Source organism: Vulpes lagopus, chromosome 1 (genome assembly GCF_018345385.1).
Source record: "Vulpes lagopus strain Blue_001 chromosome 1, ASM1834538v1, whole genome shotgun sequence".
Taxonomy (NCBI): domain Eukaryota; kingdom Metazoa; phylum Chordata; class Mammalia; order Carnivora; family Canidae; genus Vulpes; species Vulpes lagopus.
In genome coordinates this window covers 89,459,284-89,483,233 of record NC_054824.1, presented here as the reverse complement: position 1 = coordinate 89,483,233, position 23,950 = coordinate 89,459,284, and positions in this window count along the sequence as shown.

Below are 23,950 nucleotides of genomic sequence, written 5' to 3'. Positions count from 1 at the left end.
TTTTTTCTAGTTTGCAGTTTGCAAAATAGCGTATTTTTTTTTCCTAGCATCTTCCAGTGGGAACCAATTAGATCTTTTAAAATAATATTTTACTAACTTGTGGATTTAATAATATATGGTGTGTTGCATTTATTGTGGTTATTATTGTTAATAGCAATGGCAGTCTCTTTATCAGGAAAGATAGAATTAGAATATCATATAATTATTTGTTTCATCCTAAATTACAGGTAAGTTTCAAATAACACTACAGCATTAATGATGCTACCATTGACAATGTAATTACTAAAAGCACTTTTTTAAAAAATTTCTTCTATCCTTATGCTATAATCCCCTGGGATATGCAATTAAGTTACAATGTTCTTTTAAGTCACTTATGTGGATCCTCTGTATTGATATGCCATCAACTAGATATAAAATTATTATCTCTATTATATAGTATAAAATATATTAATTTCAATTTTTGGAGATTTATTTAATAAAAAAGATGATTTTGTTTTGTGATTACATAAATATTTATAATTTCCAGAAATCAAATCTCTAAAGTAATGCTTTTTCTAAGAAACTTAATTTCTCTGCCTCCTTTTTTTTTAAGTTTATTTATTTAAGTAACCTCTACACCCAACATGGGACTCTTAACTCATAACCTTCAGATCAAGAATCACATGTTCTTCTGACTGAGCCAGCTGGACACACAGTTCTCTATCTGCCTCCTGTATAAGCTCTCTTATAAATATCAATTTGAAAATTTTTATGGCTTACTCCTCTATTGTTTTGTTAATAGAAGCATATGTATGTGTATATATATATTTTTTCCCTATTTGTCAAATGCCAGCATACCATATATACTTTGCTTAATCTTTACTTTTTTTAATTTAGTAATGTATCTTGGATATTTTAAGATAAAATTATATAGATATTTCTTATTCTTTAATATAACTGCATAGTCTACCACCGTGTGGACATACCATTGTTTACTTATCCAATATCTTAGAAATAGTGTTTTCAAACAGACCTCTTAAAATACATATAGTTGCATGGAGTAGAATAGTCCTTTTCTTTCCTGTCCTAGATGCTGAATTTGTATTAATGTAGTCTAATTTGGGGGGGCTTACAGTTAATAAGAATAAAATTATCTTTTAATGTAGATATCGATAGATGTGCATAATCTTTTTATCTGATTTTGATTGCTTGAATCACATCTAGAAACTTGCATGTATCTTTGTTATTTTTTTGAAGCTAATCTCATTCTTTCAGAATGTAAAGAACTTTTTAAACCTTGATTTTTGCTCCTATTGGTTTTGTGGAAATTACAAATTTGACAAATATACTTTCTATTACCTCCTTAAAGTAACTGCTAAAATTGCCCTACAGTTTTGAACAAGTACATGATCTGAGATTACCACAATAGTGTTTCTTCCAAGAGACAAGTCAGTAATATTTAGGGTAGTTTTCAGTCAGAAATGACTCAACATTATTTTCATTTATCCAAAATTCTTTAAATCTTCCTCAGAGTAGGTAGATTTTTTTTAAATTTTTGGATTTAAAAATATTTTTAAAATTTAAAATATATAGGACTTAAGATATCAAGGATGTCATAATTAAACAGATTAGATTCTAGAAATAGCAAATGTCTAGGACGTTAAAGTATAAACTGAATACAATAGTTATTGCCAAATATCTGGAAAGCAAAATGCATTAGTGATAATACTTCACATTTTTTTTTAAGATTTTATTTATTGGGACACCTGGAACACCTTAGCTGTTGAGCATCTGCCTTTGACTCAGGGTGTGAACCCAGGGTCCAGGATTGAGTCCCACATCAGGCTTCTGCAGAGAGCCTGCTGCTCCCTCTACCTATGTCTCTGCTTCTCTCTTTCCCTCTCTGTCTCTCATGAATAAAAGAGGCAGAGGGAGAAGCAGACTCCCTGTGGGGAGCCTGATGTGGGACTCAAACCCAGAAGTACAAGGATCACGACCTGAGCCAAAGGCCACTCAGGTGTCCTAGTACTTCAGATTTTTATAGTACTTTTCAATTTGCATCGCACCTCCCTCCTTTATTTACTTGACCTTCACATTAACTCTGGGAAAATCCTGAATCAGAAAGGATCAGCTTTCCCTAGGCATGGAATTGGTTAACCGGCAAATTTTGCTACTTGTTCATTCTATTAATATCACGCAGAAACCAGTTTCAGTGAGAGCAAGTCTCAGTGTCATCTGAGTGAATGTCTGCTTTAAGTGACCACTTAACTGGCTTCTTTGAGAATGGTCTGAGTGAAATCTAAAAAAATGAAGTACTAAAAGTTGTGATAGAATTGACTCGAATATCAGCTAAACTTCTTTTGCGCTAAGTGTAATGGTAGAGAAACTAAAGGAAACCACACACACATGTGCACATGCATGCACATGCATACACATACACACCTATCAAAAGAGAAAATGCTAAACTATAACATAGTTTCAAGCTGAGATTCTTAAAACCACTGTCATTAGAGATAATGCTGGAATGCAAGAAAACTGTATAAACACTTTGTTGAGAGTGATTTTTTTTTCCCTCTGTGATCATGAAACAAACTAAACACCTGAAGCTATTTTGATCCAAGGCTATGGTAAGTTAAGAGTGTAGAGGTAGAATGTGCCCAATAAACTGTCTTAAATTAAGTTGGAAGTGTAGAATTCCCCAGGAAAGCTGGCATTGGCAACAAACGCTCCTCAGTAATGGTGGCTTCTCCTGTATGATAATACATTGAAGACAGACCAGTCTGGCTTGAAGAAATCTGAGGGTTTTATTAACTTAAGAATTCCTGCTGGGAATCATGCTGACAGCTGATGTGTCTTCGTCCAGATCAAAGAAATAGGGCTTTATAAAGTTTTATCTAGGTTGACTTCTCTGTGCTGTTCCTTCCCACCTTGGTGCCTGTCACTTCTCACCAGAACAACCTGTGTACCATAATAAGCAGGGAAGGGTGGCTGTTAGCAGAAGTGATACACTGAGTACTTAATGTCATCCATTCATTTCATAGGCAACTGATATACTCAGGTGTGTAGCATATGCCAGTAGTTTTTGAAAGTCATCTTCTGATTCAGGCTTTCCTGCATTCTTGACTTAATGGACATTCTTAGACCCATTCACATCTTCCCCAGTATACAATCTCAATAGATAAGCAAATTTAGAGTACACAGATCCAACATCGTAAATGTAAAGAATTTCAGTTGTACCCATAACATTTGATGACAAAAGAACCATAAGATGTTCTAAAGAAAAGTAGATATAAAATGATAAAGCAATTAACAGTGATCATGGTAGTCACTTATGTAGAGAAATAAAAGGGATGTAGAATACATGGTTTTACATGTATTTTACAATTTCATCCCTTCAGCTATAAAGATATATTTTAAGTCCTTACAATGGAAAGAGAAAACCCCCTCCTCATTAACAGCTGACCAACATGAAAATATGTAAGGAGTTGCTCATATATGACAAGAGTGTAAATATATATAAATAAGGAATATGGGAGATTCAGCCAGAATATTCTAATGCCAGTGAATTACCATGTTGACTATACGCAGAGTTAATATTCTGTGCTGAAGTAAGCTCTTTTTTAAAAATCACAATTAGGGCGCTGAGTGGTTCAGTTGGTTATGTCCAACTCCTGGTTTCCACTCAGGTCATGATCTCATGAGTCAAGAGATCAAGCCTGGCCTTGGGCTTTGCCACCTACCCTCCCACTTGTATTCAATCTCTCTAAAACAAACAAACAAACAAACAAACATCAGCAAAAACAATCATGTGCATTTCACTGCCACAAGATTCACATCGTGTACATAAACACACAATGTGAGTTGATTTACATTGTGTTGTAACTGTTGGAACATTAGGGAGAATTCTCTTTCTTTGAGTGTGTGTGTGCACTTGGGCTTTGTTGCTTATTTTGTTGCAAGGTGTTTGAATATTTGGGATCACTATTATAGCAGCTTAGCCATCATGACATTTTAAAGTATTTTCAAAACTTTGTTTTGCAATTTACATTACTTTAATCTATGATGCTGAAATATATCATATTTTAATACATGAAGAACAGAATATACCATTTTAACATAAAATCTTTCTTAGTCTTAGAATTGTAGTGATGGAAGAATGTCAGAAGGACTGTCAGCATTTGGACTTTCCAAGCTGTGCTGCCTCCTCCACGAGCATCTAGAATGGCCAGAAGCCATGGATGAGAGGTTGGTTGTACACACTGAAGGATACTGTGTTGCTGTGCTTATATGAGGCAACGACCTCACCACTCGCCTTTGATATAGACCATGTAGCATGGTGTCTGGCATACATAGGAGCCACTTATTTTAGTGTTGATATTCAACAAGCACGTACCCCAGATAAATAACTACAGGGGAAAATAATTACAAAATCATTTACTGAATATTTTCTTGATCACTTTTATAAAAAGCAGGTAGAACAATGGACTCTTATATATTCTAAAAAGCTTTATACAATAAAAACTTTTTTTGTGTTATAAAGTGCCCTTAGGTGTATCACAAGAGCTGACATCCAAATGCTTTGGTATGCTATGACAGCCTTAGTATATTCTTTGAATAATCTGAATGTAGCTTTTTCTAAATAAAAATATTTATCAAGACATTTTTTTTTCCAGAGGCAACATGTTAGGACAGAGAGACTGATTTCTGAAATACAGATTCTGGAATATAACATATAAACACTTAATACCTGGTTAGAGATAGTTACTATATGTATTAACTATTAGTAGTATTTATATATCCTTTTTTATTTTAAAAGGACTCAGTAACTGCAATATATAGAAATGTTATGCTTTTTATGGCAAGTCTCACTAAACTTGAATTATTTTTTTTTAATTTTTACTTTTTTAATATGATATCACATTTTGTCAGAGGGGTATCGCCTGCTGAGATGTTTATATATATGATCATATATATATATGAGTGGAAGCACTCATGATGCATGGGGCTAGCAGAGCTAAATTCAGTGGATTTGTCTGCCCTGAATCTGGGTGATACCATGTATCCTTGAAATATGTAACCTGATGAAGAGATACTTGGAGATTCTCAGAGTGGAGAGGAGCTGGGATTAAATCCAGATGGATCCTGGCACCTAAAAATAAATGAAGTTAGGAATACTTGAAGGTCAAATTTTTTTTAAATGTCTCAGAAACCACTGGAGTTTTCTGAGTAAATGGATAGGTTGGATTCTGGATGGAAGAGTGTGTGATCTTCCACATTGATTTATTGAGACAAGTGATACATCTCTGTTTTCACATTGCTTATTTGACATAAGTAGTAGAATGGCATTTTTGAAATTTAAGTGAAGTAACTTTTTTCCCTATTATTGCTATGTTTTGGCTCATTGAACTCTGATTAAGTTAAGTGGGCATCCATGTTCAATGATGACATGATACAGATAATAGATAATTGAAAATTCTAAGAATTCAGTGAAATGGGAAGGATTACTGCACATAAACAATTGTTTTGAGAGAATGCATGGAAAGATAGAAAAGATTCTCCCACTGCAGTAAAGAGTCATCCTGGACTTGAAAGGGTTGGGAGAAAATGGAAATGTAAAACCAGTGACAAGACAGCCCCAGAATGAGGGACAAGATGTGGAAAGTGAACACTCTTTCTAGAGTGTTCTAGAAAGACTCGGCATTCAGAATATTCCCAGCCGTTAGCAGCCACTTGAGGAAATCCTATCTATTATCTACACCGGAGAGTTAATTCTCAACCTTGCAGAACTCCTAGGCAATAATCAGGACCCCAAATAATATCTATGCCAACAACTAAATATACTTTTACTCTCCAGTGACAGAGAAGACTTTCCCTAGGCAGTGGCTAGGATGCTCCCTTTAGACTTCCCAGGAATAATGAAGCATTTGACTCTCCTTATACCCCCACTGACTTACTGTATGTACAAATTTTCCTACAATTTTCCAGACCATGGAAGAGCTCTATGATAGAAAGCAGAGCCCTGCATTTTGTTAAAGGAAAATTGTACCATACAGAGTTAAGCAAGGAATACTTTATTCAAAACTATTGCAACAGGACTCAGTACTGTTGAAAGAGGAGAGGGATTGAATTCAGTTCAAAATAAAAGAGGGACCAGGCATAAGAAAGAATGAAAACTTGTCATTTGCAACAACATGGATGGAACTACAGAGTATAATGCTAATGAAATAAGTGAGTCAGAGAAAGACCAATACCATATGATTCTATTCATATGTGGAATTTAAGAAACAACACATGAACAAAGAAAAAAAGAGACAAACTAAAAAACAGACTGTTAACTATAGAGAACAAATAGATGGTTACCAGAGGGGAGGTGAGTGGGGGTTGGGTAAAATATGTGGAGGGTATTAAGAATACGCCTATCATGATGAACATTGAATAATGTGTAGAATTGTTGAATTACTGTATTGTATACCTGAAACTAATATAAGACTATATGTTAACTATACTGGAATTTTAAAAAAGCAAAATATAAGAGGGACAAATATGGATACATAAGTGCCCATGGGAAGGTGAAAAGGTGGATGGAAAATTACTAAGAATGTGGTTAAGTATTAAGTACAGGAAAGAGGAATTTGGTTGGATAATAAGGGTCAAGGAATTGTCTTTAAACTGGCTTTGAAGGATTCTCTGTGAAAATTAGGCTCAGCAGGCCAAATATGGGCAAAAAAAGTGCTCAGAGGACTCTGAACGCAGTTTGGATCGAGTGGGAGTCCTTGTCAACATCTAGAGGAAGAGAGTGCCGTGGAATAAGACTTTCTTTGCCACCATTCTCGTTTACCAACCTTGCTTGACAATCTTTGTTACCTCATACCCTCACAGCCTTCTTGGCTCCATTTCATAAATAATCAGACTCTTTGGACCAGAAACCTGAGGAACAAACTTCTCAATAATATATCCCTTCTCATAAATTATTTGTGCTACCTGATGCCACCATGCCTACAACAAAATTCCTTGCCGCTGGCCTGTACTGTAAAGAAGAATCACAAGGTTAAATGATCCAGGAATTAAAACCCTCCAGCCCACATTTCTTAGAATCCAACATTCTGCATGGTACTTAAAATAGGTCTGTCTTTAAAGCTAACACACTGTACTTAAAATAGGTCTGTCTTTAAAGGTAACACCCTCTCCACAGTGCTTGGTAACTCTGTAGCAGTGGTTCTAATCTCATGGAATTACCTGGGGGACTTTGGAAATGTATAAATATTCAAGCACAATACTGGAATCAGAACTTAGATCTAACATGGGTTGAAGACAGAGGCCAACTTACATGCTTTTACAAAGTTCCCAGGCAATTGTGATGACCATGTGTTTTGCTAATGGTGATCTTAACAACTTCTCTTTAGAGCAAGTACCCACAGCCCTGAACTCACAATGAGTATGCTGGGTCATCAAAATACTGAAAAAAGAAAGGAATGGATTTGCCTTCATGTTTGCATCGAAGACTACAAGATAATTGTAATAAGTGTACAACTGTAGTTGTAGCTAACAATTATGGAGTGCATTCAATTTACCAAGCTCAGTACTTTGAGCCTGTGTAGTCCTTACACTGACCTGTAATATTACAATCTTCACTTAGAAATGAGAAAAACAAGGCTTTAGAGGTTGTGTAATGTGGCCAAAATCATGCAGAGTTTAAGTGACAGTGCCAGGAATCAGATCTGCAAAAGTCACTTTCTCATACTTAACTGTTATATAACCTTAACCCTCACTATTCTATCCCCTAGAATTTTGTACTTACCTAATGAGACTGGAAGCAAAAGAAAAGTAAAATGAATAAACAAGTGAAAACATACTTATGCTTATTAGGCAGTTAACTACTATTAATTATTTCGTCTTACATCTATTTGCATAGTTTTATGCTATATGTGTAGCTTTTATTAGTCATGTGGTATGCATACAGGAATATGTTCTAATTAAAAAATACTATTTCTAGCAAATCATTATAACATCTATAAAAATTTTACCTTCAGTGGTTGCCTAATATTCTATTAGCTTAATGTAACTATTATCCTGTTTTTGGACTCCTATTTTTCTCAATAATTGCTATTATAAATCACAGAGATTATCTTGATAAAGCTCTTAAACACTAAAAAATGTTGTAATAAATGTATATACATACACACACACTGTTGACCCTTGAACAACATGGATTTGAACCGCATGGGTGCACTTATACACAGATTTTTTTTTTCTAAATACAGTACAATACTGTAAATGGATTTTCTCTTCATTAATATATTAATAATGTTCTCTTTCCTCTAGGTTAATTATAAGAATACAGTATATAATTTATATAACATACAAAATATCTGTTGTTTATATTATCAGTAAGACAAACAATGGTAAAGAATCGGCTATTAATGGTTAAGTATTGGGAAGTCAAAAGTTATATGGATTTGTGGCTGTGGCAGGGTGGGGGCAGTGCCCCTAACCCTTGTGTTATTCAAGAATTAACTGTGTGTGTGTGTGTGTGTGTATATACACACACACACACACGTACACACGTTATATATATATACACACACACATTTTATATATATATATATATATCCATATTTATCCAAATATCTATTTCTTTAGGATATATTTCTAAAAGAGTGATTTTATCTAAAAAGCAAATGGTTTTAAAAATCTAAATGTATTATGCAAAATTCCTTTCTATCAAGACATATAAACTTACAACTAGTCACATGTGAAGTGACTTCAATTATATTCCTTTCTTCATTGATCAGTATCACTGTTCATCTTTGCTTTTTTAAATTTTTTAAATTGTTTTTCACCTTGCTAATGTGATAAAGAAGTCTTTTGAAATCATAGTTTTCATACCTCTCTTTCAACCATTTTTTTTTTTATTTTCTTGGGTAAATATGTTTGTGTCCTTGATTTTTCCTCAGTATTTTTAATTAATCATTCAACAGTTTACATCATGGTGTCCCTATATGGGCCAGGCTTAATTTAAAAGCTATCCATGGGTTACATAACATATTCTCAGCAATAGGTTTGTACATAAACACTTTTGATATCTCCATTTTATGTATCAGGAAACTGAGACCCAGAACTGAGGACATTGGTCCAAGGGTACACAGCTAGTATGTTTTTTTTTTATATGATGGTGATCAATAATTTTCTGATAATAGTTTTTTTTGTGTGTGGATAATCTGCCAATTTTGTTATTTACCTTTCTGTATTCATGTTTTTATTGTGCTGCAAGTAGAAGTGTGTAGGTGTCCAAATTATCAGTTTATTTAATGATTTCTTCCTTTGCTTCAAATATTGCAGAATAACTTCTCTATTTCAAAAACAAATGTTCTCCCATAATTCTAGTTCTTAATGCTTTATTTCTTTAATATACTTGACATATATAAACAATATGAGATGGGAATCTAAACTTAAAATGATTTTTTTCACAAATAACCCATACCTTAAAATTAGTTTTTTTATTATTTAAAAAAAATTAAGATTTTATTTATTTATTCATGAGAGATATGGGCGGGGGGGGGGGAGGTGTGTAGAGACACAGGCAGAGGGAGAAGCAAGCTTCATGCAGGGAGCCCAACATGGGACCCGATCCTGGGACTCCAGGATCATGCCCTGAGCTGAAGGCAGGTGCTAAACCACTGAGGTATTCCCTTAAAATTAGTTCACTGAACAATCCTTTATTTTCCTATTGGTTTGTGATAGCGTTTTTATTATGCACTAAACTCATATATATACATTTTATTAAATTATTCTATTTCCTCTTAAATCCGTATTATATAATTTTAATCATCATACTATTATAGAACTTCTAAATACTTTTTAGAGTAATCTCTAGGACTCTGTTAAAGGTTCAGTCTGGCAAAGTAGTCTCTCAAAGGAGAAAAAAAAGAAGAAAATAAAGTTGAAAGAAAGAGCAAATGAGAAACAAGTAAAATGAAGTCTATGAGATTGAGATTAGCATTGCTTGAAATCTATGCTGTCTCACTCTGAACACACTCACATGCATACATGCACTAGACAGGTACACAAACTGTACAAAGAAAACTTCTTTGTAGTTATCTAAGAGATAAACCTGTAATGGTACACAGAATTGATATTTCTTTGCTCAGGATCTATGTGTGTGAAAGCCAGTTTGAAAAAAGTTAAATGGGAGACGTTCCAAACTTTCATGTGCATCACCGTAGTATATTCTAAATAGCTTTTATTATTAAACTGGGAGATAGTATTATGTACACTTATTTATAATAATTCATACTTTTGAGTCACATGATCAAAATGTTTGCTTCTATTAGGAGAAAAAGTCACTTTAGCTTTACAAACACATATTGTTATGCTACGTATTAAGAATGAAAAGGTAAATAAATCATGAGTCCTATCTTCAAAAAGTTTGTGGTTTCAAAGAACTGAAAAATATATGAAACATAATTAAAACCATCTATTATAAACTAATAATGGATTAAAGTAACTGGTATAAAGGAGGAAATGTCTAGTTAAGGGAAAGATGAAATCTCAGAGGTGGTGATATTGAAGTGAAATAGTGTAAATCTACAAATAATACCATTGTATATTACTTTGTATTACACACCTGAAAATAGGTTTTAATACTGTAATTATTTTTCAGATTGCAATACCTTAATTTAAGAATTTTATTGTCTGATAAATAAAGCCTTTGAGCAAAATACGGATCAGAAGCCATCATAATTGCCTTTCCTGATTTTCCGTCACTACAGTCTTCCTCAAATTTTTCCAGCATTTGAAATTTTTGTTGCTTTGCAATACTTTAATCTTGGATGTTGATATGTTTCTACTAAAAAATAATGTACTACCTTATGTCACTCTATTTGGTATAGAAGCCTTTGAGTAATACACCAGAAACTTTGTCAGATCTTGAAATATTATTATTCTAGTCAATGCTTTTTTCTTTATATGCAGGAATAAAGAGACTAAATAAAGGTACATAGGTTACATGTGTTTGGTGACTAAACAATTCAATTGAAATGCATAAGGATTTATTGAATTTTTACTATATGTCTGACACTATGCTCCAAGCTAAGGATAAAAAAAATCTATAACACATAGACTTGAATAAGAATTTCTTTCTCTGCCAGATGCTTAAAATAGACCACATGATATCTGCTGTGAAGTAATTAAACCCACTGTATCCCTATGCTGCTACAGGCAAAACAGATCTTGCTTCAGGAAATGTTTCTTCCCGATGCAATCCATATGCAATTGAGACCCTAACCAGGAAATGACCATTTTGTTGAAAAAGATTTTAACTCCAGTACTGCTATCCCCTCATTATTATAATATAACCTTGACATAGAATAGAGCATCAAGAAATTGATTAAAAAAAAAGTCCATCCAAAATTATTAAGTAAATAATAGCTGTTCTGTAATTTTACTGCATTAAACAAATCTCTGGATAAATTAATAAAGTAAGTGCTGAAATTGAATTTATGGAATGGTACAAATATTGAACAAGAGCCCTAAAACAAATATCTCCTTTCTAAGGTAGAGAGCCTGAGAAAACAGTGTATGGAACATAGAAAAAAACAAAACATGATAAAAAATAGAACCAAAGCAGGTCTTTGATGACGAACTGGAGATCCATATCTTAACTACCTCACTATAGAGACTTTAGTGTTTGCTGCTTATTTTTAGTAGAAATAAACAGAGTGTGAGTCAGCATAAAGGCAAGAAAATGGTCTGTTCAAAAGCCCTAAATCAACAAATTGCAAATGAACTGAATAGAATGGATATATTATTTAAATTTAAGATTTTGATACTTTATTGTAGGCAAGTAAGCTAAATAACTCACCTGACCTTCAGACAGCATCCTAAACATCCTTCTACTTCAGTAGGCCACATTACACTCCATATAAGAAATTCACTTTTTTTTTTGAGACCTTACAAAATTATCTTGATCTGATATATTGACAGTGTCAAGTCAAAACACTTGTAGTATCATTAAAGAAGGCATATTCAATTCTATTCAATACATGGCCCCTGTATTGCATGTGATACTGTCACAAAAATGCTCCTGGAAAATTGTAACAAGTTTTAAGCTTTCTCAGGAACCATAATGTTGAGATCCTATATTAGTAATCTCAGTGCTTCCTTGGGATAAGAGATAGTTGGAGGAAAAAGGACTCTGATGAGCCACAAAGTAGCTCACCCAGCTCACCTCAAACATCACATTATTCTTAATTGATCTCAAATTCCATAAAGTTGTCTATGAGTCTTTAGCTCAAAACTGGGTTCCATAAACGCACAAGAATCATGAGGGCTGGAATTGTTACCAGAATGGTAGGTATTTTTCCCTACTCAATACTATTTGCCAAATAGACAAATAGCAAGACACTATTTGATGGCAAGTAAGTAATTTATTCAATGAACAAGGGACACTCATGCTCTATAGTCACCTTCTTCTGGAGAAGCTGAGTGGTGTAGATGATACAGCTGGGAACGGTCAGGTTTTGGGGAAGGGTTTTTCCAAGAACTTAGGCTACATCCCATTTTCTTCCTTATTTAGTCAAAGGTTCCCTGTCGTGGTGCCTGTAGGGAAGAGATTTTAGTAGGTTAATGTAGTGTAAGGGAGAAATAATGTGCCCTTTGATCCACTTAGCCATCTTGAGCCTGTCTAGTTTGATCGTGTTTCTTGTGTTCCGGTGGCAAGCTTATCTGGACAGGAATACCTATAGGGAAGATACTAGGAAAAAACAGCTTTAGAAAAATTGTCTATGGGACTCTTTGGGGCTCATCTGGTGAGAGAACCAGTGACCAAAGAGGCAGAAATCAGCTGAAGGAGAGAAGAATATGCCACTCCACTCCCAAATATACCACTCTTGCATGTTATTTTGAAGTAAAGTTATTTGAGAAACAGCAAGAAAGACACACTCACTTTCCCTTGTCCCTCTGAAAGCAGGAAATAAATGCCCTATGTGAAAGGTTCTCTCCCTGTAAGAAGAGGGTAGAAAGCGTCCTTATCACCAGAGATAGGGAATTTAAGGCAGAGAAGACTGTATAAACAAAATGTGTTACTTCTTCACTAATTTGCTACCCCAAGGTGAAACCCCTTTGTCTTACCAGTTTTTCACAAATGTATTGTTTTTGTCTAAAAGGTATAAAAACTGCCTGCTTTGAGTTTCATATTTTTTATGGAGCTTATATATGTACAAAATTGAATTTTTTCTTCTGTTCATCTCTTATGCCAATTTAATTAGTATGCCAACAACAACAACAACAAAAAACCTAGAAAGCAGTTTTCCACCCCTACACAACCCAGTTTAGTCTTACACTCCCTCATCAGCACAGCTTCTCTCTTCCTCTCTCACTCTCTCCTGCCCTTGTCCTTACTCTCCCTCTCATTTTCCAGACTAGTTCTTTCTATTTTGGAGTGTGTATACCACCTCACTCTCAGATCTATAGGGCTTCTCAGGTAAAGCAATAAACTAAGCCTTATCCAGTGGCTTCAAGTCATATATATTCCAAATACCAGATAGAGTACAATTGGGTCAGCTTGGGTAAAATGATTCTGATTCAGTTAACCCAAGTTGGTATTAGAGGAATGGATAAGAATATTTTTTATGTAAAGCAGAAACAAAAGGATTGATAAATGGAATAATCGATCTTTTTGTGTGCTGCCAGTATTAATAGTGTCAAGTTTGAGTAAGTCTGAAAGTAGAAAAGTGATCACCTTTTGGAAAATAGGAGGTGTGGAGAGTTGCCTTGGGGGAGATATAACTGAGTATGGTGGCAGGGGGAGAGCCCTACTTAAGTAGGCCACTGCAAAGTATTATAAGCAGCAGAGCACAAAATCTGAACTTTCAGAAGTCCACAACTATGGGTGTTGTGCCCAAGATCGCGAATCCGAGAAACCACCAAGGAGCCGACACCGATGCAAACACAGGAGGGTTTATTTACAAGCTCGAGCTTGGGTCCAAGTATACCCGACACAGCGGAGCAGGGACTGGGACCCCGAGGTGGGTTTCAGCTTAGTTTTAAGGACTGGTCTAGGGGATCTTCAGAAGGGGTGGAGCAATTCCTCAAGTTCTGTTTACATTTTGATATGGGGCCTTCAAGGGCATTGAGCTCTGTTCTTATTCTAATAGGGGCTTCCTGCCCTTGGCTTGAGCTCTGTTTTTATTCTAATATGGGGCTTTCTAGGAGTTAAGCTGTAAGCTGTTTTCTTCCTAACTGAAGTAAGGTAAAGTTCAGCTCTTATTCACAGGGGTCTGGGATGGCTGTACTTGTGATAATGCTGAACTTAAAGTGGAATGGCCTTAATTTTCTCGGCCTCCAAATGGGGGACGTGCCTGGCTTAAAGGTGCTCAGGTGGCAAAGTGGGGCAGAGTGCCAGAAGTGACAGTGTGGTCTGAAGATCCCCTGGGTTGCAAGAACAGGTGGTGCCAATGTGCTGCACTCTTCCAGGCATAGGCTTGGGGAAGCTGGCTGAGAATAGTGAGTATTGGGGCTGGCTTTCTGCTCTGTTTTGCCATAAACTCCAGTTAGCACGTGACCACATTTCTGGGACAGGCTGGTGAATGGCAAAAGTGTGGCAAGACCCTCCCGCAGAGAAACAGGTTTGTGCCACAGGAGTCCCTAAAATTTTGGAGTTTTGAAACTCAGTTGTGCACCTGAGATAAAAAAAAAAACTTGGACATAGGCAGGATGACTGCAGGGTTCACATGGAACCTGGGGACACAAGAGGGTTGACTGATTGATTCCGTGAGGGCTCCCTGAAGAGTGGGGTTTGTGAACTTTCGGCTCTGGGGCCAGAGTGGTGTGTCACCCTATTCATTGGGGTCTTCAGGGTGGGAAAGTTCGGGGAGCAAAACAGCACCACCAAGTGGAGGCCGGACCACTTCCACCAAGCCCCGTCCCCTTGGAGGTGCATTTCCACTAGGGCAAGTCCATTTGAGAATCAGAACAGGGATCCCTGGGTGGCGCAGCGGTTTGGCGCCTGCCTTTGGCCCAGGGCGCGATCCTGGAGACCCGGGATCGAATCCCACGTCGGGCTTCCGGTGCATGGAGCCTGCTTCTCCCTCTGCCTGTGTCTCTGCTTCTCTCTCTCACTGTGTGCCTATCATAAATAAATAAAATTAAAAAAAAAAAATGAGAATCAGAACAACAGGTCCTTCCCTCAGAAGACCAACAAAAACAACTCACTCTCACCAAATCTACTCATCATAGAGTGCTGCAAAGCTTCAGCTCTAAGGGAAATAGGATCTAGCTTCCTTTTTGCTTTATTCTTTATTTTTAAAAATTATTAAAAATTTTTTTATTCTTTCAATTCTTTTTAATTTTTTTAAATTTTTATATATTTTTTACATATATATTTTTAATTTTTTCATTTTGTTTTATTTTAATTTTCATATTTAGGTTCTTTGAACAAGTAGACCAAAACACACCCAGGATCTCTATCTTTCTTTTTCTTTCTTTCTTTCTTTCTTTCTTTCTTTCTTTCTTTCTTTCTTTCTTTCTTTCTTTCTTTCTTTCTTTCTTTCTTTTTTTTTTGGTTGTTGTTTTTCTTTCTCCTTTTCTTTTCTGGGCAAAATGATACGATGGAGAAGTTCACCCCAAAAGAAAGAACAGGAAGTAGAACTCATGGCCAGGGATGGAATCAATGCAGATATAAGTAAGATGTTTGAACTAGAATTTAAAACAATCATAAGAATATCAGCTGGGCTTGGAAAAAAAAAAAAAAAGCTTAGGAGACACTAGAGAATCCTTTACTGCACAGATAGATGTGCTGCTGAAGTGAGCATCCCTTACTGCAGAGATAAAAGAACTAAAATCTAGTCAGACTGAAATAAAAATGCTATAACTGAGATGTAAACCCAAATGAATGCCATAAAAATGAGGATGGATGAACCAGAGAAGTGAATCAGTGATATAGAAGATAAAATCATGGAAAACAATGCTGAAAAGAAGAGGGAAAGGAAAGTAATGGATCATGGAGGCAGACTTTGGGAACTCTGTGGCCTGTTAAAATGTAATAACATTCATATCATAGGAGTCCTAGAAAATGAAGAGAGAGAAAAAAGGGCAGAAGGTTTATTTGAACTAATTATAACTGAAAACTTCCCTAATCTGGGGAAGCACACGGACATCAAAATCCAGGAAGCACAGAAAACTGTCACTAAATTCAACAAAAGCCAATCATTTCCAAGGCATATAGTCAAATGCACAAAATACACAGAAAAAGAAAGAATCCTGAAAGCAGCAAAGGAAAAAAAAAAGTCCTTAGCCTACCAGCAAAGGCAGATCATATTCACAGGAGGTCTGTCTACAGAAACTTGGCAGGCCAGAAGAGAATGGCAGGATATATTTGATGCACTGAATGGTAAAAATATACAGTCCAGAATCTTTTATCCAGTATTCTTTATATTCAGAATAAAGGAAATATAAAGAATTTCCCAGACAAATAAAAACTAAAGGAGTTTATGACAAACCAGCTTTGCAAGAAATTTGAGGGGGGAATCTTTGAATGGAGAAAAAGAAACACTAAAATAAACAAAGACTGGAAAGGATCAGAGAACATCACCAGAAACACCAATTCTACAGGTAACACAATGGCACTAAATTCATATCTTTCAATAATCACTCTGAATGTAAATGGACTAAATGCTCCAATCAAAATATATAGGGTATCAGAATGGATAAAAGAATAAGACCTATTTATTTGCTGCCTATAAGAGACTTATTTTAGACCTAAAGATACCTGCAGATTGAAAATGAGGGTTTGGAGAACCATCTATCATGCTAATGGACATCAAAAGAAAGCTGGAGTAGCCATACTTCTATCAGATAAACTAGATTTTAAATCAAAGATTGTAATAAGAGTTGAAGAAGGGCATTACATCATAATTAAGGGGTCTATCCAACAAGAAAATCCAACAATTGCAAATATTTATGCCCTCAACTTGGGAGCACCCAAATATATATGAATCAATTAATAACAATCAAATAAACTCATTGATGATAATACAAGAATAGTAGGGGACTTTAACACCCCACTTAAAACAATGGACAGGTAATCTAGGTAGAAAATCAACAAGGGAACAATGGCTTTGAATGCCACCCAGGACTGAATGGACTTAAGAGATGTAATCAGAACATTTCACTCTAAAGTAGCAGAATGCACATTCTTTTCGAAAGTACATGGAACATTTTCCAATCACATATTAGGTCACAAATTAGGCCTCAGCAAATATAAAAAGATTGAAATCATGCCATGCATCTATCTGAACACAGTGCTGTAAAACTAGAAGTCAACCACAAAAACAAATTTGGAAAGAACACAAATACAAGGAGGTTAAACAGTATGCTGCTAAATGATGAATGGGTCAACCAGGAAATTAGGGAAATAAAAATACATGGAAACAAATGAAAATGAAAGCACAAGAATCCAAAACCTGTGGGATGCAGCAAAGGCAGTCCTAAGAGGGAAATATATTGCAATGAGGCCTTTCTCAATAAGCAAGAAAACTCTCAAATATAAAACCTAATCTTACACCTAAAAGAGCTAGAAAAGGAACAACAAATAAAGCCTAAAACCAGCAGAAAAATGGAAATAATAAAAACTAGGGCAGAAATAAGTGATATAGAAACAACAACAACAAAAAGATAGTAGAACAGATAATGAAACTAAGGACTGGTTCTTGAAAGAATAAAAATGATAAACCCCTAGTCAGACTTATCAAGAAGAGAAGGGACTCAAATAGGTAAAATCACAAATGAAAGAGTACAGATCATAAAGAATGTCACAGAATTATTAACAATTATTAGAGAATACCATGAAAAATTATATGCCAACAAATTGGGCAATCTGGAAGAAATGGGCAAATTCCTAGAAACTTACAAACTGCAGGGGTGGTTCAATATTCACAAATCAACCAATATGATACACCATATTAATAAAAGGATAAAAACCATATTGTTTTCTCAAAAGATACAGAAAAAGCATTTGACAACTACAGCATCCTTTCTGGATAAAAACCCTCAAGAAAGTAGAGATAGAGGAAACAAAACAATATACCTAAATATCATAAAGGCCATACAGGAAATACCCACAGTTAATGTCATCCTCAATGAGGAAAAACAGAGCTTTTCCCATATGGTCAGGAACAAAACAAGAATGTCTACACTCATCATTACTATTTAAAGTAGTACTAGAAATCCTAGCCTCAGCAGTCAGAGAAGAAGAAATAAAAGACATCCAGATCAGCAAGCAAGAAGTCACACTAACACTATTTGCAGACACCATGATTCTTTATGTAGAAAACCCAAAAGGCTCCACCAAAAAAATTGCTGAACCATTACATGAATTTAGCAAAGTTGTATGATATATAATCAATGTGCAGAAATCTGTTGCATTTCTATACACCAATTCTGAAGAAGAAAAAACTGGAATAATCACAATTCCAGATTGTAAGCTATATTACAAAGCCATAGTGATCAAGACAGTACGGTACAGGCACAAAAACAGATGCATTGATTGGTGGAACAGAATAGAAAACCCAGAAACAAACCCACAACTCTATGGTCAACAAAGCTTCGGCAAAACAGGAAAAGAATACTGAGTGGAAAAAAAGACAGTCTTTTCGACAAATGGTATTGGAAAAACTGAACAGCCACATGCAGAAGAATGAACTGGATGACTTTCTTACACCATACACCAGACATTCAAAATAAGTAAAAGACCTAAATGTAAGACAGAAAACCATCAAAATCCTGGAGGAGAACACAGGCAGCAATCTCTTCGACCTGGGCCACAGCAACTTCTTACTAGAACCATCCTTGGAGGCAAGGGAAGCAAAAGCAAACAGGAACTGTTGGAATGTCATCAAGATAAAGAGCTTCTGCACAGCAAAGGAAACAGTCAACAAAACTAAAAGGCAGCCTTTAGAATGGGAGAAGATATTAGCAAATCACATTAGATAAAGGCCTAGTATCCAAAATCTTTAAAGAACTTACCAAACTCAACACCCTCCAAAAATAAATAACCCAGTTAAGAAATAGGCAAAAGACGGGAAAAGACTTCCAAAGAAGACATCCAGATGGCTAATAGACACATGAAAAAGTGCTCAACATCACTTGTCATGAGGGAAATACAAATGAAAACCACAGTGAGATACCATCTCACACCTGTCAGAATAGCTAAAATTAACAACACAAGCTACAACAGGGATTGATTAGAATGTGGAGAGAGGTGGAGCCCTCTTAAACTGTTGATGGGAATGCAAACTGGTACAACCACTCTGGAGAACAGTATGAAGTTTCCTCAAAAAACTAAAAATAGAACTACCCTACAATCCAGCAATTGCACTCCTACATATTCACCCAAAAGATACAAAAATACAGATTGGAAGGGGTACACGAACCTGGATGTTTATAGCAGCATTATCAATGATAGCCAAACTATGGAGAAAGCTCAAATGCCTATTGACTGATGAAATGGATAAGGGGATGTGGCATATAAATACAATGGATTGTTACTCAGCCATAAAAAAAAAGAAAGAAAGAAAAGAAAGAAGAAAGAAAGAAAGAAGAAAAGAAAGAAATCTTGTCATTTGCAGCAGTGTGGATGGAGCTAGTGTATTATGTTAAAGTGAAATAAATCAATCAGAAAGATAAATACTGTACGATTTCACTTATATGTGGAATTTAAGAAAGAAAACAGAGGAACATATGGGAAGAGGGCAAAAAAAGAGGAAAGGGGGAAACAAACCACATCAGTAGAGAACAAACTGAGGGTTTGATGGAGGGAGGTGGGTGGGTGATGGGTTAGATGGATGATATGTATTAAAATAGGCACCTGTTGTGATGAGCACTGAATGTTGTATGTAAGTGATTAATCACTGAATTCTATTCTTAAAACCAATATTTCACTTTATGTTAACTAAAATTTATTAAAAATTAAAAAAAAAATGGAGTGATTACCAGGTATGAACCAGCAGCTTCCTTGAGTGACATTTTGTCTTACAATTCTTTTGGTACTCATTGAATATGGCATATTGATATTTTTGTGTTTGTAAGTTTTATCTTTCAAGTAGATTCTAAGTTGATTGATGACATATCCTGTCATTTCTTCCCAGAGATTTTTATGGGAACCTGCCTATATCTCCACTGGGTAATGTTTGAGCAGAAGAACAGAAATCTACAGAAACTGGTAAAGTAAGTTGTTGATTTATTTTAATACTACATCTCACAGAAACCAAGGACAGGAAATACAGCTACATCTCATGAGAAAAGGACTTTAAACTGTAGAGTCAGTCAGTGTAAATGATATTGAAGGAAACTTTTTTTTCACTTTTTCCAGTAATTAGAAATTGCAGTTAAGGCAAACTGTAATTTGCAAACAGGCAAACTGTTAAGCTCATAACAGACTCTAAGTGATTCTGAGAGCCCAGACTATTCTGAAGAGAACTCCAATGGGCAGTCCACAATGGTGGTTAGTTTTCTCTCCATGGAGGTTACCCACGACTGTCCCATCACTCCCTCCCTAGTGAATAAAAAGAAACTTGAAGGTAGATGGAGGAGTCAGAGGGTCTCTTGTCCATATACTGGGGCAGAGTGCACTGTTGACCAGGAACGGTGAAGCACTGAAATGCAAGCAAAAGCATTTATTGCTAGGTCTTAGAATTGTAGTTTGAGGAGCACAGATTCAGGTTGAAACCAAAAAGGATCCCACTGAGGAAAAATGGTGAAGGGCTTTTAAAGGAAAAAAAAAAGAGGAAATTTCTATGAATTCATTAAGTTACTTTTTAGTTATTCTGATTGGAGTGTAAATAATTTGAATTTGTAATGTATTAGCCTACTTAGAAAGTAAGTTTTTAAGAAAAAAACACATTTCTTCATAGTCCTCGTCAGGTCCTTTCTCAGCAGTCTTATTAGCACTTTTGTTTCCTTTTGGCGTCAGCAAAAGTTAAGCAGTTGAACAAAATGGAATAGTGAAGACAAGATGGAGTCACTCAGGGTGTCAGTGAGACCTGTAGCCTTCCTTTCTCAGTACCAAATATGCTAAGAGACTGGTCAGTATCCACTCCCCTCCCCACCTTCTTTCTCAGCCATGAGAGAGAAAAAGTAAGGGCTCCTTACCACCACCAAAGCCAAGATTGAAGTATGGCCCAAGAATTACTGGGAGAGATTGGGATTTTCTAGGACATAGAACTGGACATCTCATTCCCTGGGTAGATCTTGTTTAAATGCAGAACTTGAAGACCCATTGTTCTGTGATCCTCTGATAAGAGAGTAATGAGGATCGGGATCCCTGGGTAGCGCAGCGGTTTGGCGCCTGCCTTTGGCCCAGGGCGCGATCCTGGAGACCCGGGATCGAATCCCACATGGGGCTCCCGGTGCATGGAGCCTGCTTCTCCCTCTGCCTGTCTCTGCCTCTCTCTCTCTCTCTCTGTGACTATAATACATAAATAATAAATAAAAATTAAAAAAAAAAAAAAAGAGAGTAATGAGGATCTCGGCAGACCTTGACTTGTAGTCTCTGAATTTGGGATGTTGTCCGTTTATTGTGTACACATTTTGGAAGGCTTAGGATCATCTGGAGTATCTCATACTGTTGAGGCTTGGGAAAGAATGATGAAGCTTAATTGGAAGAAGATGGAGGCAGCCTGTGTTTCATCCTTGTTCTCTTTGACCCTCAATTGATAAGAGAGGGGATCTCAGTAGTTTGTGGATATTTGTTGGAAGCTGAAAGTACATTCATGAAATGGCAGAAGGCATAGAGCTGCCCAGACAGCTGCCACACAAAGCAATGAGATGCCCAGCATTGAAAGAAAAAAAGAAACGACTTCAAGCAGGATCATATAGGGACAAAGCTGCCACTGTCTGAGGGGATGATCAACAGTGGAGGGGTCTAGGATCAAAGTGAAACCTATTTTAAGAAAAACCACACTTACCATCTCCTCAGGGATATCCAGCATCAAATAGGATCAGACTGAACCAAAACGTCCAGGAATAATTGTCACCAGAGATAGCCTTGCCAAGTTAAATCTGGGCACATTTCCTCATTGTCATGTCTTTCTCCTCTATCCCTGAGCCATAAAAAGAGCAAGTGACTAGAAAGGGTGGATCTGAGTAGGGCAAGGTGGGGAGGAAGTGCTTTGAATCAGTTGTGAGACAGGAGTATTAAACTAAACTGAACTCAATTTAATACCTGCTAATGACCCAGAAGATAAGGAATCTTTCTAAGGCAAAGGGATGGGATTTAATGGGGCACATTTAAAAGGTATAATTGAAAAATAAAACCAAAAAATGTTAATGCAATCTAGTTTTACTAAGGTCAGTGAATGTCTACTTCTCCCATGAGTTGTTTATTTTTCATCTCTTTCAGTGTCAGGTACTGTGCAGCCTTTCTCATTCTCTTATTTCTTCTATTTTTATCTCTTCTCTATCTACATGAATTTATCCTGCCTGAATATAACTCCGCGTGGTCCCACGGTTACATGGCCCCAGTGCCAACCACCATCTAACTGTGGTTCTCCTAGAACACATTTTCAAGACAAGATAAATTGCTTAACTCATCTAGCAAATTGATTGTCTTTAGGTCCATCGCTGGTCCCATTAGCTTTGGCCTTGATGTGGATACATGGTATAAATGGCAACAGACATGGAAAGTAGTTCTAAATTTTCTTAGAAGGGGACATAGCAAATAGGTAATAATTAGCAGTTACTCAGAGTGAGGGTTCATTTAATAGTTTTTGGATTGTGGTACCTTTTGGATGAGTCGATTTCTTGAACATACATCTGTAACTTTCTCAAATCGTGATGTGACTCTGCTATCATGTCAAGGTCAATCGTAATAGAGTTGTTTGCCTACCCATTGCTTGTGAACAGAGAGCAAGTCTTGTTAAACAGGTCAGATATGACAGCTGTTTTTGGTCAGGAGGAAGAAATGAAACAAGCAAGATAATCTGCCTGTGAATTATTTGCTCATGATTAAGCAAAGAGCTTCAGGGAAATGAAAAGTGCAATTGCATTAGTAATATACTTGTTCCTCAAAGTGGAATATAAAAAATTATATGTAGAGCTTAATATCACTATTAGAGAAGCACTGAACTTCATGGGGTCAGACAGGCCTGAAACTCCTGTATTACTGTGTTTCTGAGTGGTATCTCACTCACACCACGTCCTTGAGAGCAGCCGAGGGTTTTGCATTTGATATGCATTGAGGAGACACACGGACATGCTGGGCACTGTGTTTTCTTGTTACTTGGCAACAGTTTCTTTTTCTTCTTAGCAACAGTGGAGTGAAGAGCTTTTTGAAAACTGAAAAAAACTAGAGAACAGTAAAAGTCAAAGCCTTTCATACTCCCTCTGGCTGGAGAGCATGTTAGAAGGGACCAGATGCAGCTATGGATAAAATGAAATATATTCGTTATCTGGTTATGAGCATGTTCCTATTGAAATTTAACCAAAAGTCTTACTATCTTAATCATTTCACTGTTTTACTCCTCTACCACAGTTAGTTAAGCATTATGAAACGTCCCTCAGTCTGTTTATATTCACACCAGTTTTCCCTATATGTGTGGCTCACACTGAAAAGAAATGTATCAGGAAAGACCATAATTTTCAAGTAACCTTTTATTATTTGGTTAATCAACCACTACTTGGATTTTTCATTTAATCAAGTTTTTAGGAAGATTGCAGTTGTGGATGGAGAAGAAAAAGGGAAAAACTGATTGCTTTTTGGCAGAATCTTTGACTTGTAAAGACATGACTAGTCTTCCTCTCTGCGTGGGAATTAAGATATTTTTTAAGCAAGAAATAAACTTTTGTTAGGTCACTGAGAATTCAGTTGTTACAGCAGCTTGTGTCACTTAACTAGTTTGCTAGTCTATGAGAAAAAAAAACTTATTTGAAGGAATATCCTATCTCAGATGGTCTCATGTGTGGGGAAAGAGTCATTGCC